This window comes from Aquarana catesbeiana, linkage group LG03, assembly GCF_042186555.1.
Source record: "Aquarana catesbeiana isolate 2022-GZ linkage group LG03, ASM4218655v1, whole genome shotgun sequence".
Lineage (NCBI taxonomy): Eukaryota > Metazoa > Chordata > Amphibia > Anura > Ranidae > Aquarana > Aquarana catesbeiana.
Genome location: NC_133326.1, coordinates 433,454,282 through 433,470,401, shown reverse-complemented (window position 1 = coordinate 433,470,401; position 16,120 = coordinate 433,454,282). Strand labels below are relative to the sequence as shown.

The following is a 16,120-nucleotide window of genomic DNA, read 5'->3' as shown; positions in this document are numbered from 1 at the left end:
TTTAATATTAATTTTTAATAATTTGAAATAACATCAATATAACAAAGACAGTGAACACAATGTGAATATAATGATCATATGCGTTTACATATAATAACATATGTATGTGTCTATATATAAGGCTACTTTCACACTGAGGCGTGTGGGCGCTGGTGGTACAGTGGCGCTAAATATAGCGCCGCTTTACCGTTTTTTTAGCGGCGCTAGCGGGGCAGTTTTAACCTCTTGCTAGGGGCCGAAAAAGGGTTAAAACCGCCCGCAAAGCGGCGCTGCAGCGCCGCTTTGCGGGCGGGTTTGCAGCACTGCCCAATTGTTTTCAATGGGAAGGGGCGTTTTAGGAGCGGTAAATACACTGCTCCTACAGCGCTCCAAAGATGCAGCTTGCAGGACTTTTTTGACCGTCCTGCAAGCGCACCTCGGGGCTTTCACAATGGAGTGCATTGAGCGGCTCTTTCGGGGTGCTTTGCAGGCACTATTTTTTAGCACTTTAGCGCCTGCAAAGCGCCTCAGTGTGAAAGGAGCCTAATAGATTCACAATAGAATTTGATGTAATTTTGACTCAATTTTTTTCACAAACTTTTTTCTTATATCAATTTTCTTCATGTTTAATTACAGTTTCACATCAAATTATTTAATATTTTCCGAACCAACATTCCATTTAATTTTGATAGCGTTTTCTTTTATGCCTTTTTCTTTCTTCTTTTTTTTATCAATCATGTACATTAATGAGTTGAATCTGAACAATTGGTAAATGATACGATTTTTATTGATCTTAATATGCAGTCCCAGAGGGAAGGGTCATAGGTGTGTCCAAAGCCTAGCACACCTCCCGTTTCTTTGTTTACTTCTGGTTTTTGGGTATTTCATACACCATTGGTCTGTCCTGTCACATGACTTGACAAATCATGAACAAATTTCAGTTCAGTTTTGGACACCAGTTCTCAAAAAGGATATCGGGGAACTGGAGAAAGTGCAGAGAAGGGCAACCAAACTGATAAGAGGCATGGGGGAGCTCAGCTATGAGGAAAGATTAGAGGAACTGAATTTGTTCACTCTTGAGAAGAGGAGAATAAGGGGGGATATGATCAACATGTTTAAATATATAAGGGGTCCATATAGTGAACTTGGTGTTGAGTTATTCACTTTACGGTCAACACAGAGGACAAGGGGGCACTCTTTACGACTGGAGGAAAAGAGATTTCATCTCCAAATACGGAAAGGTTTCTTCACAGTAAGAGCTGTGAAAATGTGGAATAGACTCCCTCCAGAGGTGGTTCTGGCCAGCTCAGTAGATTGCTTTAAGAAAGGCCTGGATACTTTCCTAAATGTACATAATATAACTGGGTACTGACATTTATAGGTAAAGTTGATCCAGGGAAAATCCGATTGCCTCTCTGGGATCAGGAAGGAATTTTTTCCCCTGCTGTAGCAAATTGGAGCATGCTCTGCTGGGGTTTTTTGCCTTCCTCTGGATCAACTGTGGGTATAGTATTGGGTATATTGGATTGTACGTTTTTTTTTTTTTTTTTTTATATGGTTGGACTGGATGGACTTGTGTCTTTTTTCAACCTGACTAACTATGTAACTATGTAACTATGTAAATCGCTAGACGCGAAACATGTCGTCACGGTGATGGGACTTTGCCCATGAATTGCCTCCCCCTCCTCCATGGGTCTCTGCCGGGTTCTTCAGCACAGGCGAGTTACATCATTGCCAAGTGCCGCAACTCCACAGAGCCGCAGCTAGGACATCTGTGGAGCCTCCGGCTGCTTTAACATCACCCTCGGAACGGATCAGAGGTTCTCGAGTAGCCGTCTACTCTGCCGTTTTGGGTTTAATACCATCTATACCCACGACACTGTTGGCACTCACAGTGACACACCGAGGTCCCTTCCATCTAAGGACAGGCATGGACATATGGTAATTTACGATCTGTGGATTGAACATTGGCTGTTTTGGGATGGCAGTTCCTATGCAAGTTTGCTAACTTATTGTTAATAAACCATGTTTTAACCAATCTATAGAGGCTGTTTATAACACAAAGACTGAGCTTTATTCTCTCCCACTGTCACAGAGTAACACACTAGAGTCTAAGCGCTTCATGGGACATATTGTTACAGCTAGAACTGGTCAGGAAATGCCGTATTTGCATGTACGTCCAAAACAGGAGATTCTGTCCCAGTGTCCGGGAGGATAGGGTGGCATGCGTTATGAGGGAGCCCTTATCAAAAACGTTTTTATTTTGGCTCTGGGCATTAGGTCCTAAATCTGCAAGGAATTAATCTGAAAAGCTTGGGGGAAATCAGGGTTTCACTTGATCGGGGTTAACGGTCCTGGAGAAGAGGACAAGTGAAGCTTTTTGCACGTAACTTGGAAGGTTTGGAGTGTGGGTCCAACCAATGGGTGGTTAATGCAACTAGGCAGAACAAGGGATGGTCTAATCCATGGGAGTCGTTGTAGTGGTATCTGGGAAAATGTGTGTTCAAGATGAACCCAGTCTTTAGTTTAGGAGTGAACTTTCCAGTCTACCACTCTTGCCAGATGGCATAACCAATGATATCTGCGTATGTCTGGAAGGCCTATGCCTCCTCTCAGTTTGGGAAATGTCAGCTTATCATATCCTATCCTAGGACATTTTTTATCCCATATAAACTGGATGCAGGTATGTTTGTATGATGTAAAAAAGGCCAATAGGAGTTTTAATGGGACAGTTTGCATGATGTGAACAATCTTGGGGAGGATGTTCATTTGTATGATACCAGCCCTCCCTGTTGGATGTTCTGTAAAAGTGGGAGAAAGTTTCTGGAATAACGTTTAGTAAGTTTGGCGGGGAGTTGAACTCCAAGGTAGGTTATGGCATCTTGTTTTCAACCAAATGGCAAATTAGACATTGTCATTGGGATAGGGTAGCTTGCGGCAGTGAGATATTTAAAGCGTGGGGTTTCAAAATGCTAATAAATGCAGAATAGCCAAATTTTTCAGCGTTTTTTTAGCTTTTATCAGAGGTTGAGTGTTTTTACAGCAAAAAAACTCCACTTAAAACCCACTAGTTCTGAGGTTTTTTCCAGCCAGAAAATGCTGATAACAGCCTAAGTGTGCATGGACACATAGGATAACATGCTGGGGAGTTTACTGGCTGCAGAAAAAAAATGTCTGAAGCCAAAAACAGCAGCTGTAAAAATGTTCAGTGTGTATAAAGGTCCCAAAGCAGGGATCTCCAAACTATGGCCCTCCAGCTATTGCAGAACTACACATCCCATGAGGCATTGTAAAACTTGGACATTCACAGACATGACTAGGCATGTTGGGATTTGTAGTTCCTCGAAAACTAGAGGGCCATAGTTTGGAGACCCCTGCCTCAAGGTTTTATCCCTTGAATCAATGGAGAGCATCGATGCACAGCCATTTTCAGATCTCTCCAGAGATGTTCATTTGGGTTCCAGTCTGGGCCACTCAAGGACATTCACAGAGTTGTCCCGTAGCCACTTCTTTATTACACTGGCTGTGTGCTTAGGTTCATTGTCCTCTTGGCAGATGAACCTTTGCCCCAGTCTGAGGTCCAGAGCCTTCTGAAGAAGTTTTCATCAAGACTGTCTCTGCACATTGATGCATTCATCTTTCCCTCGATCCTGACTAATCTCTCAGTTCCTGCCGAGAGTTCAATCTTTGTTTTATCAGACCAGAGAATTTTGATTCTCATGGTCAGAGTCCTTCAGGTGCCTTTTGGCAAACTCTAGGCAGGCTGTCTTGTGCCTTTTACTGAGGAGTGGTTTCCGTCTGGCCACACTACCATACAGGCCTGATTGGTGGAGTGCTGCAGAGAAATGTAGGAGCTCTGTCAGAGTGACCATCGGGTTCTTGGTCACCTCCCTGTCTAAGGCCCTACTCCCCTGATAGCTTTGTTTGGCCGGGTGGCCCGTTTTAGGAGGAGCCCTAGTGGTTCCAAACTTCTTCCATTTACGGATGATGGAGGCCACTGTGTTCATTGGGATCTTCAATGGTGCAGACATTTTCCTGTACCCTTCCCTAGATCTGTGCCTCGATACAATCCTATCTCTGAGGTCTACAGGCAATTCCTCAGACTTCATAGCTTGGTTTGTGCTCTGACGTGCACTGTTAACTGTGGGACATTATATGGACAGGCGTGTGCCAATCAATGTCTAACCAACTGAATTTACCACATGTGGATTCCATTTAAGTTGTATAAACAGCTCAAGGATGATCAGTGGAAACAGGATGCACCTGAGCTCAATTTTGAGTGTCATAGCAAAGGCTGTGAATACTTATGTACATGTGATTTTTTTCCGTTTTTCTTTTTAATACGTTTTTAAAGATTTCAAACAAACTTCTTTCACATTGTCATTATGGGGTATTGTTTGGAGAATTTTGAGGAAAATAATGAATTTAATCATAAGAAGGGAGGACCCTCACCATGCCAGCATCCAAAATATATATAAAAAAAGATTGAGAAACTCAAAAAATAGGTGGACTTTGTGGGCACCAATTGTTATGATTTTTACTAAGTTCTCCTCACATGTGTGCCCACAGAAGTCCACCTATTTTTTGAGTTTCTTAATCCTTTTTTAAATTAATTTATAATCAATTTTGGAATAAGGCTGTCACATAACAAAATGTGGAGAAAATGTGAAGTGCTGTGAATATTTTACGGATGCACTGTATATGGCTTAAAGATCTGAAACCAGTAGCACATATCTTCGTAAATCAAGCATGAAATATTAAGGGTATGAGGGCAGGAGGCGGAGCCTAGCAGAGCAGACATGCATTGTTAGAGCTCCACACCGCTGAGGAGAGAAGAGAAGGACAAAGCGGAGCCTGCAGGCTCAAAAGGTATCCATTTGAACCTTTTTGCCCCAGGGAACAAACTGTGAAAGTTTGGGCAGGAAATATGGTACTGGGAGGAAGCCATGGCAGAAATAAAAATCACCTCACAAAGAGCTCACAGGCACTCACTGCAGCTGAAGCAGCTCCAGTCACCTCACAAGATACAGCATCAGGGCGTTCTCACAGACAGAAAATGTCACAGCAAGACTCTCCATTTGAGTCAGATACAGAACAAATCCTCTCACAAACTTCTCCACAAGCCTCCTCAGTATCCCCAGTAATATTATTACAATTTGAAAAGATGCTTCATAAGGCTTTAAAACAAACCTCAGACCAAATAACAAAAAGCCTAACCAAAGAAATAAGAGAGCTGGGAAACCGCACCGCAGCCTTAGAAATAAAAATGGATGAAATTGAAATTACAACCCAAGAAAATATAACAGAATTGGAACAATTAAAAAAAGAGAATTTAATACTTCAAACTAAGCTCGAAGATTACGAAAATAGAGCCAGACGTTCAAACTTGCGCATAAGGGGAATACCTGAAACTGTGACAGACCTGCAATCTACTATTACTGCTCTATTACAAGAACTAAAGCCAGATATCCCTATTGAACGTTTAGAACTGGACAGAGTACACAGAGCCCTCACAGCCAAAAAGAAAGATGGACCCCCACGTGATATAATCACAAAATTTCATTATTACAGAACGAAAGAACAAATACTAATTGCTGCAAGAGAAAAAAAGGAACTTAATTTTCAAGGACACAATTATCAAATTTTTGCTGACCTATCCCAACTTACTATTACTAAAAGACGATCCATGAAACCCCAACTAATGGAACTGCAACGCCACAACATTATGTATCAATGGGGCTTCCCCTTTTAAGTCAGATTTAACTACCAAGGTACAATTTACAGAAGCAGATCAGCAGATGAACTACAACAAACCCTTTTAAAATTAAATCTGACAGAACCCACAAGCAGCAACACTCCCACACCCAGAAGAATGGCGTCATCTTCACCTTCAGGCAGCACCCAGAAAATTTCAGAACAAAATGGGAATCATCATTCTCACAAAAGAGGTTGTTATGCCACATCATCCATGGACCAAGAAGATTCAATGGACTGACATCCTAATTCCTGATATCTCTTCATTTATTATACTAAGAGATGGTTCTCTACAAAAAACCTATATTTATAACTGAATGTAACTGCATTCTGATAGTCACACACTGTGTGGGATCATGTTACATTCCAGTTATATTTCTTATTACTTCTGATTCATATAGCCTTAGAATATATAAGTGAAATAAGGAAATTCTTGTTCAGTTATATATCAGGTAATAACAATAGATTTATTACTTTTTTGGACAAATATGTTCAATAATCCAGAAGTAATGGAAGCTTTTTCTTTCTTTTCTTAAAACAAATATATTATTACCTAACTAGTTCCTAGAATTATGTTTTTGTTTATTCTAATCTGAAGCAATACAACCTCAATTTTATGAGTTAACATATCTAAACAGTTACATATGAATAAAATATGTAATTGTTTACTCTAAAAGGGTTAAAATCCCAAAATAATTCAAACTATCTTCATCAATACCAAAGTTATTAACAGTACCTTTCTAACTGAATTATTTAGCCTATGGCAAGACTAACCATATACAACCACCCTGGAATAAATAATTTCAACAAAAACTATATTCTGCACTCCAATTAATGAAACATCATTTTGATGTCTTTTGACATAGCACTTCTCTCCTGTAAGCGGAAGATCCGTGTACCCCCATTAGCCCTCCTCATTCTCCCAACCATATTCCAACCATATTATGTGGGAGTGTGACGAAGGCACTTATTCCCCTGAGAGAGATATTTATTCTCTTTCACGGGTAAATTGTGATTACTTGCAAAAAATAATTTATACAATGTATCATCTAATCTCATGTGTTTTTTGTTTACTCTTTACTCCAGAATTCACTGGTTTCTTTTCTATCTATTCATCTCTTCAGTCCACACAGGTTGATCTGCGCAGTCAGCTCTGCATAACAAAAAGTAAGTCAAAACTATTTGATCTATTGCCATGGCACCACTGAATATACTTTCCCTGAATGTTCAGGGAATAAATGTCCCTCAAAAAAGGACCAAAGCCTTCCGTACTTTCCATAACAAGAAGGCTCACATAGTATGCCTCCAAGAAACACATTTCACACAAGATTCTACTCCAAAATATATTTCTCCTTTTTATCAACAAATTTACACGGCTTCTGCCTGTACCAAGCAAAGGGGAACTCTAATTGCATTTCACCGATCCACACCATTCACCTTATCATCAGAAATTAAAGACCCAGAAGGTAGATACCTGATACTCATGGGTTATATAATGGATACAGCAATCACGGTGATTTCCTACTACGCTCCTAACAAACAACCTACACCATTCCTCTCACATATATTACAAGTGATTAATACACACAAAATAGGAACAGTGATAATGTGTGGGGATTCGAACCAGGTCCTCCTCCCATTTCTAGATAAATCACCTTTTACACCATCCAAAATAACCTCTAGATTACCTTTTTCTCAACTTCTTTCCAAATACAATCTGGTAGATTCGTGGAGAGAAAGTAACCCAATGAAAAAGAAATTCACTTATTTCTCGCACCCTCATCAAACCTTCACCAGAATAGATCATATTTTTCTAACAATAGGAATGATACCAGAAATTATTGCATCAGATATAATTCCGATCCCGTGGTCTGACCATAATGCAGTATACACTACTATAGCCTCAGCCATACCAAAAGCGCATGACCCAACGTGGTACTTACCGGACATAATGCTCAAACACCCACTACATCAGATGGCCATTGAACAAGCTTTAAAGGAATACATATCAATTAATAATACAACAGACATCTCCCCAATAACACTGTGGGAAGCTCATAAGCCTGTCTTGCGTGGTACAATACAAAGACAAATGGCACTATTTAAACGGGAACGCAAAAATCTAGCAAAAAAACTAGAACTCAATTTTAATGCAGCCTACATATCATTTCAAGATAATCCATCTCAGAGTACAAAATCTCATCTGGAAAAATCTAGATTGGAATACGATCTATTTCTCACTGAGTCAGTTGATAAATCCCTCAAACGCTCCAAACACAATTTCTACATGAATACAAACAAACCAGGTACATATTTGGCTCGGGCATTAAATTCAACTAACAAATCTTTCAAACCAATACGTTTGAAATTATCAAAAAATGTTTACACTTGTAATCCAGTTAAAATAGTCCATAAATTTCACTCACATCTCGCAACTTTATACAAGACAAACAATGAATTTAATCCTACAGAAGCTGAATCCTTCTTCTCAAAAATAACCTTACCTGAGTTATCTCAGAATCAAAAAAGCAGTTTGGATGAGCCTATAACTATAGATGAAGTTGCTAACGCCATAAAAGACCTAAAACTTAACAAAAGACCAGGCCCAGACGGCTACTCGGCTTTATACTATAAAACATTCTCAGAAATACTCTCTCCCATTCTCACTGAAACTTTTAACAAACTTCTAGATGGACATTCTTTTCGGCAAGAAACACTAATGGCAATTGTTTGTATGATCCCAAAACCCCTTTCTGATGATACTTCCTGTGTGAATTATCGGCCTATCTCTCTGTTAAACCTCGATATTAAATTATTAGCAAAAATAATAGCAAAACGCCTCAATAGCATTACAGGAAAATTAATACATAGAGATCAAGTAGGCTTCATGCCAAATAGACAGGCAGGCGATAATATACGCAGGGCAGTGTTATTGGCACATATTGCTAAAAAACGGAAAATCCCTTTATGTTTTCTATCTCTCGATATTAAGAGGGCATTTGACACAGTATCCTGGCAATATATGCAATATTCATTACAAAAATGGGGTTTTGGACCCCACTTTTTAACATGGATCAAAGCATTATATAATAAACCCAAAGCCTATATAAAATATGCTGGATACAAATCTGAAGCCTTTAATATCGAAAGAGGTACCGGACAGGGTTGCCCATTATCTCCCTTATTATTTGCCCTTATACTCGAACCCATGGCCCAATACATCAGAACAAACCAAACTATAACTGGCATTGAAGTAGGAGGTATTACACACAAATTATGTATATTTGCAGACGATATATTACTTTTTCTATCATCACCACAGGTCTCTGGTCCTAACTTAATACCAGCTCTTGATGGATTTGCAGCCCTATCCGGCCTTATGATTAATCCTAAGAAATGCCTAGTGCTTAATATTTCACTCACAAACATGGAATTGATCCCGGCTAGGGCTGCACTCCCATTCACATGGGCAGAAAAATCAATCCCATATCTTGGAATTCATTTAACAGCATCTCATTCTGACTTATTCTCAACCAATTATCCTCCTGTATTAAGACAGATCACAAATCTAATAAAACAATGGTCACAACTTCCTTTATCCTGGATAGGGAAGATTAATGCAATCAAAATGACTATTCTACCCAAATTGCTTTATCTATTCAGAGTCCTCCCTATTCCAATTCCTTCCTATTTTTTGAGAATAGTACAAAAAAGAGCAACTTCGTTTATATGGGGCTCTTCTAAACCACGTATACCTATACACACACTACATCTTCCCAAAAATAAAGGAGGCCTGGGATACCCTAATTTTACTAACTACTACAGAGCAGCACATTTGGCCAGTCTGTCCAAATACCATGCAAAACAGGAAATCCCATTATGGGTATTTATAGAGGCTTCAGAAAACGACCCTCTATTAATATCAAATTTATTATGGCTTGATCCTAAAGACCGCTTTAAAATTCATAATCCCATAACTAAACACTTCTTATCTCTCTGGGATAAACTAAAAACCAAATATCAGTTACAATCTCCACACAATCCTCTCCTTTCTTTTATCAGAAATCCGGCCTTTTATCCGGCATGGATCTACCCAAATTCTTTTAAAGCTTGGACAACATCAGGCATTCAGACACTAAATGACTTCATAGCATCTAAATCATTCCTTTCATTCCCATCGCTTAGAGAAAAATATGATCTACCAAACTCTGAGATATTTAGATATCTCCAAATCAAAAATTTCTATACACCATTCCTAAAGGGGGATACACCATTATCCCAATTATCCATTTTTGAATCAATCTGTACAAAAGATCCATTTGCTAAAGGTACAATTTCATCACTTTATAATCAATTATATGGAGTAGCAAATCTTAATAGACCCTCTTACGTTCAGAGGTGGGAGGAGGACCTGGGACGAACTTTAGAAGACACGGACTGGTCTAATATATGGCTCACATCTAAGTCATCTTCACCCAACATCTTGGCACTGGAGACAAATTATAAAGTCCTAACTCGCTGGTACCTTGTACCCGCTAGAGTGGCAAAATATTCACCTAATACCTCAACTCTTTGTTTTCGAGGATGCCCAGAAATAGGCACATATTTACACATATGGTGGACGTGCCCAGTAATCCAAACCTTCTGGAAGGAAGTCTTCGTGATTGCATCTAAAATATTTAAAAAAATAATACAACCAGATCCATATTTAACTTTACTTAATCTAAAACCGGAATGGTTAACACTCTCTCAATTCAAACTTATGATCCAACTAATAACGGCTGCTAAACAAACAGTGGCCAAGGCATGGAAATCTCCTACATTGGTACTAGCAGAAACAATTCACAGAATGAATAATACAATGTCCCATGCTAAGATGGTAGCCATCGATCAAAATCAAATTCCAAAATTTGAAAAACTTTGGCATCCTTGGATAAAACAACAGTTCCTGTCAAATTTCAATGACTCTGTCCTGTTGCCATGGTAACAGATTAAATGACTTACAGAGACACCCATTCTAAGGCTTCAAAGAGAACTAAAAAGAATAATAAACTGACGAACGGGACAACCTTGTGGACCATACCTCTACCTTTCAACCCTTTTTCTTCTCTTTCCTTTTCTCCACCTTACGATTAAAGCTCATTATCAGAATTTATTTGACCTATATACACTCTACTTGTAAACAATATGTATAGTAGGTATAATTCATTTAAATACCTACAAAAGTAACTAAGGAAATTATATATATCTTTAATTTAGGTTTACGTGAACCCAATGTTTAATATTTGAAATTTCATGATATTTACCTATATAAACCCTACTGTAAAACAATGAGCTTACATTATAGATCCTTGTAAACTTACTTTATGTATCTTTATGTATCTTTATAACATTGTATACTCAATAAACTTCTTTTGACAAGGAAATATTAAGGGTATTCCACATCCTCCCCATCACATGTGAAAAGGCCTCCAAAAGGGCCCAGTGAGCAGAGGGGCACCCAAAGTGTTTCAGTCTTCAATTCAAAGGTCTCTGTATTAAACATATTTAATAATCAAACCATATATTTCGAACAATTACCTATATAGAAACTCCTGAAAATGTTTTAGATGTATGTCCTTGCTGGACCGATTATTCAGCCTCTGCCGTTACTTTAAAAAGGGGGTAGTATTGGGGGCATTATTGGTAGGTTGACTAAAGCACCTAAACCCGAGTAACCTCAGAACACCCAATAAGGAGATTGTATGCGTCCGGACTAAACTACGTGGCATGTGTCAGTACTAGGATCCCTTTAGGACCCAGCACAACTCACCTGACACAGCCTTTACCTGGGAAACAACAATGATTGGCCAGCTGACCTTTAAATAACTTGCAACAGCATTCAATCATTGCTCGTGTTAGAGTTAACCTTGTGTTTGATCCAGTTGATATCTGCTCTGTGTATTTCGTGTATGACCCCGCTCGTTTGACCCTGTTTGCTTGCTTCTTATTCGGTACCGTTTGGACTCTGATCTTCCTGTGTATGACCCAGCTTGCCTAGACTACGTTTTGCCTGATTCCACTAGTAACTTTATCTGCAGCGGTGAACTACAAGCACCAGACATCTATCCTCACCTGCAGCGGTGAACTACAACACCAGACACCATCTATCCTCATCTGCAGTGGTGAACTACAAGGTCCAGCAAACATCGACCTACATCTACAGCGGTGAACTACAAGTCCCAGCTGACCTGCTCTGCTCAGACCTGCTCATGGTATGTGCTCTTGTTCCTTGAACTCTTTGCATAATCAGAACACCTGAACTGTTACCTGTTATATGCTCTAGCCCAGTGTTTCTCAACTCCAGTCCTCAAGGCGCCCCAGCAGGTCATGTTTTCAGGATTTCCATTATTTTGCACAGGTGATTTGATCAGTTTCACTGCCTTAGTAATTACCACAGCCATTTCATCTGAGGGAAATCCTGAAAACATGACCTGTTGGGGCGCCTTGAGGACTGGAGTTGAGAAACACTGCTCTAGCCTGACAGCATGTTAACCAATGCCAGGAGTCTGGCGGACAAGATGGGAGAACTAGAGCTACTCTTGTACGAGGAGGATTTAGGTTTTGTGAGAATTTCAGAGACTTGGTTCAACAGTGCTCATGATTGGCTGGCAACCATTCAAGGGTATTCCCTATATCGCAGGGATAGGGAGAGTGTAAAAGTGGGAGGGATATCCCTGTATATTAAAAATTATGTATAAGTGAATGTGAGGGACGACATCACTAATGGAGCAAGAAATCCTTAAGTGTAGAACTACAAAGGGAGGAAACTAAGGGGGAAGTAATACTGGGAGTATGCTATAGGCCCCCTAACCAGAGGGAGGAGGAGGCGGACCTCCTATCACAGTTTGGATTAGCGCAGGGGTCCTCAAACTACGGCCCGCGGGCCGAATCCGGCCCTCCAGCGTTTTTTATCCGGCCCGCGGACTGCCCCTTTAACTGCAGCACTCCCCCTGCCCTCTGCTCCCTCCATCACACAGGACGGGAAACATGACAGGCCCGGAAAAAGGACCTTCTGTGCTAAGAAGCAGGTGATTGGTTACTAGGCATCAGGGCTGTCCCAGGAACCAATCACCTGCCCCTCACTTCCAAAGTCCCGCCCTCCGTCCGGACATACCATGCCTCGTGTCCTGCGTGATACAGGTAAGTGTAATATTGATATGGGGGATCTGTGACACACGGGGGGAGATCTGTGATGTGGGGGACTCTGTGCTATGGTGGGGGAGATCTGTGATGTGGGGGACTCTGTGCTATGGTGGGGGAGATCTGTGATGTGGGGGACTCTGTGCTATGGTGGGGGAGATCTGTGATGTGGGGAACTCTGTGCTATGGTGGGGGAGATCTTTGATGTGGGGGACTCTGTGCTATGGTGGGGGAGATCTGTGGATGTGGGGGACTCTGTGCTATGGTGGGGGAGATCTGTGGATGTGGGGGACTCTGTGCTATGGTGGGGGAGATCTGTGGATGTGGGGGACTCTGTGCTATGGTGGGGGAGATCTGTGGATGTGGGGGACTCTGTGCTATGGTGGGGGAGATCTGGGGATGTGGGGGACTGATGTGGGGGACTGATGTGCTATGGTGGGGGACTGATGTGCTATGGTGGGGGACTGATGTGGGGGACTCTGTGCTGATGTGGGGGACTGATGTGCTATGGTTGGGGACTGATGTGCTATGGTGGGGGACTGATGTGGGGGACTGATGTGCTATGGTGGGGGACTGATGTGGGGGACTGATGTGCTATGGTGGGGGACTGATGTGGGGGACTGATGTGCTATGGTGGGGGACTGATGTGCTATGGTGGGGGACTGATGTGGGGGACTGATGTGCTATGGTGGGGGACTGATGTGGGGGACTGATGTGCTATGGTGGGGGACTGATGTGGGGGACTGATGTGCTATGGTGGGGGACTGATGTGCTATGGTGGGGGACTGATGTGGGGGACTCTGTGCTATGGTGGGGGACTGATGTGGGGGACTCTGTGCTATGGTGGGGGACTGATGTGGGGGACTGATGTGCTATGGTGGGGGACTCTGTGCTATGGTGGGGGACATGTGCTATGGTGGGGGACATGTGCTATGGTGGGGGACTGATGTGGGGGACTCTGTGCTGATGTGGGGGGCTGATGTGCTATGGTGGGGGACTGATGTGGGGGACTCTGTGCTATGGTGGGGGACTGATGTGCTATGGTGGGGGACTGATGTGGGGGACTCTGTGCTATGGTGGGGGACTGATGTGCTATGGTGGGGGACTGATGTGCTATGGTGGGGGACTGATGTGCTATGGTGGGGGACTGATGTGCTATGGTGGGGGACTGATGTGCTATGGTGGGGGACTGATGTGCTATGGTGGGGGACTGATGTGCTATGGTGGGGGACTGATGTGCTATGGTGGGGGACTGATGTGCTATGGTGGGGGACTGATGTGCTATGGTGGGGGACTCTGTGCTATGGTGGGGGACTCTGTGCTATGGTGGGGGACTCTGTGCTATGGTGGGGGACTCTGTGCTATGGTGGGGGACTCTGTGCTATGGTGGGGGACTCTGTGCTATGGTGGGGGACTGATGTGGGGGACTCTGTGCTATGGTGGGGGACTCTGTGCTATGGTGGGGGACTGATGTGGGGGACTCTGTGCTATGGTGGGGGACTGATGTGGGGGACTCTGTGCTATGGTGGGGGACTGATGTGGGGGACTCTGTGCTATGGTGGGGGACTGATGTGGGGGACTCTGTGCTATGGTGGGGGACTCTGTGCTATGGTGGGGGACTGATGTGGGGGACTCTGTGCTATGGTGGGGGACTGATGTGGGGGACTCTGTGCTATGGTGGGGGACTGATGTGGGGGACTCTGTGCTATGGTGGGGGACTGATGTGGGGGACTCTGTGCTGGTGTGGGGGACTCTGTGCTATGGTGGGGGACTGATATGGGGGGGGATCTGTGATGGGGGAAGTATGTGATTGGGAGTGGTTCTGTAATGAGGGGAGTCTGTGAAATACTGATAAGTTTATATGTGCATAGGAATTAGTTCATATTTTTTTGAAACTATAGTGCGGCCCCCCAACAGTCTGAGGGACCGTGAACTGGCCCCCTGTCTAAAAAGTTTGAGGACCCCTGGATTAGCGGCAAGGATGGGAAGTGTCATTCTAATGGGGGACTTTAATTATTCAGACATAGACTGGGTAAAAGGAACCACGCATTCATTTAAAGCTCGCCATTTCCTAAATGTCTTACAGGACAATCTCATAGGTTAGATGGTAATGGCACCAACAAGGAACAATGCGTTACTAGACCTACTGGTTACTAACAATACAGACCTGATCACGGATGTGGAGATACTGGGCAATTTAGGAAACAGCGATCACAGGTCAATTCGTTTCAGTATAAATCACATGAATAGGAAACATAAGGGGAATATAAAGACACTAATTTTCAAAAGAGCCAACTTCCCTAAATTATGATCTTTGCTAGAAGATACTAAATGGGATAAAATCTTAGGAACAAAGAACAAGGAGGAAAAAGGAGTATGCTTTAAGAGCATATTAAATAAGGGTATTAGCCAGTGCATCCCAATGGGAAATACATTTAAAAGAGCTAATACATTTCCTGGGTGGCTTAACTCCAATGTAAAAATGCATATAAAAGCAAAGGAGAAGGCCTTCAAAAATACAAGGCTGAGGGATCATCATCAGCATTCCAACTGTACAATGAATGCAACAAGAAATATCAAGGTGCAATCAGGGCGGCTAAGATAGAACACAAAAGGCACATAGCGGAGGAGAGTAAAAAAAAATCCCAATAAATTCTTTAAGTATATAAATAGTAAGAAAGGGAGGTCAGATCATATTGGTCCCATAAAGAATGATGAAGGGAATCTGGTTAGTAAGGATAGAGAGATGGCAAAAGTATTGCATTTATTCTTCTCCTCAGTCTTCACGAGGGAAACAGGGGGCTTCAATAATCAAAACTGCAATGTTTATCCTCATGACACATCACAGGAAGCACCCTCATGGCTAACAGAGGAAAAAAAATTAAAAAATAGACTTCAAAAACTGAACATTAATAGGTCACCGGGACCAGATGGCTTGCACCCGAGGGTCCTTAAGGAACTCAGTCAAATAATTGCCAGACCAATGTTCCTTATTTTTAGGAACAGTCTACTGGTCTACTGACTGGAATGGTAACACAAAATTGTAGAAAAGCCAATGTAGCACCAATATTTAAAAAAGGGCTAGGAGAGGAGATGAAAGAGGAGTGAGGACACCTGCTATCACAGCTCCTGATGTCCTCCAGCAAACTAGCCGGTAAAATAACTACCCTTTCGGTATGAGTAACACAAGTAGGGGGAATGAAAA

General features: G+C 42.1%; 1 protein-coding gene and 1 long non-coding RNA gene across 4 annotated transcripts in view; one reads left to right on the top strand and one right to left on the bottom strand.

The window, feature by feature from the left end:
• LOC141132419 (transcription factor 7-like 2) overlaps positions 1–16,120 on the bottom strand; it is a 1,287,046-nt gene that overhangs the window by 596,496 nt on the left and 674,430 nt on the right. The window lies entirely within an intron of this gene.
• LOC141132421 (uncharacterized) overlaps positions 12,857–16,120 on the top strand; it is a 117,971-nt gene continuing 114,707 nt past the window's right edge. Inside the window, exon 1 of the long non-coding RNA XR_012242903.1 lies at positions 12,857–12,915. This is a non-coding gene — a long non-coding RNA (uncharacterized lncRNA). The remainder of the gene's footprint in view (positions 12,916–16,120) is intronic.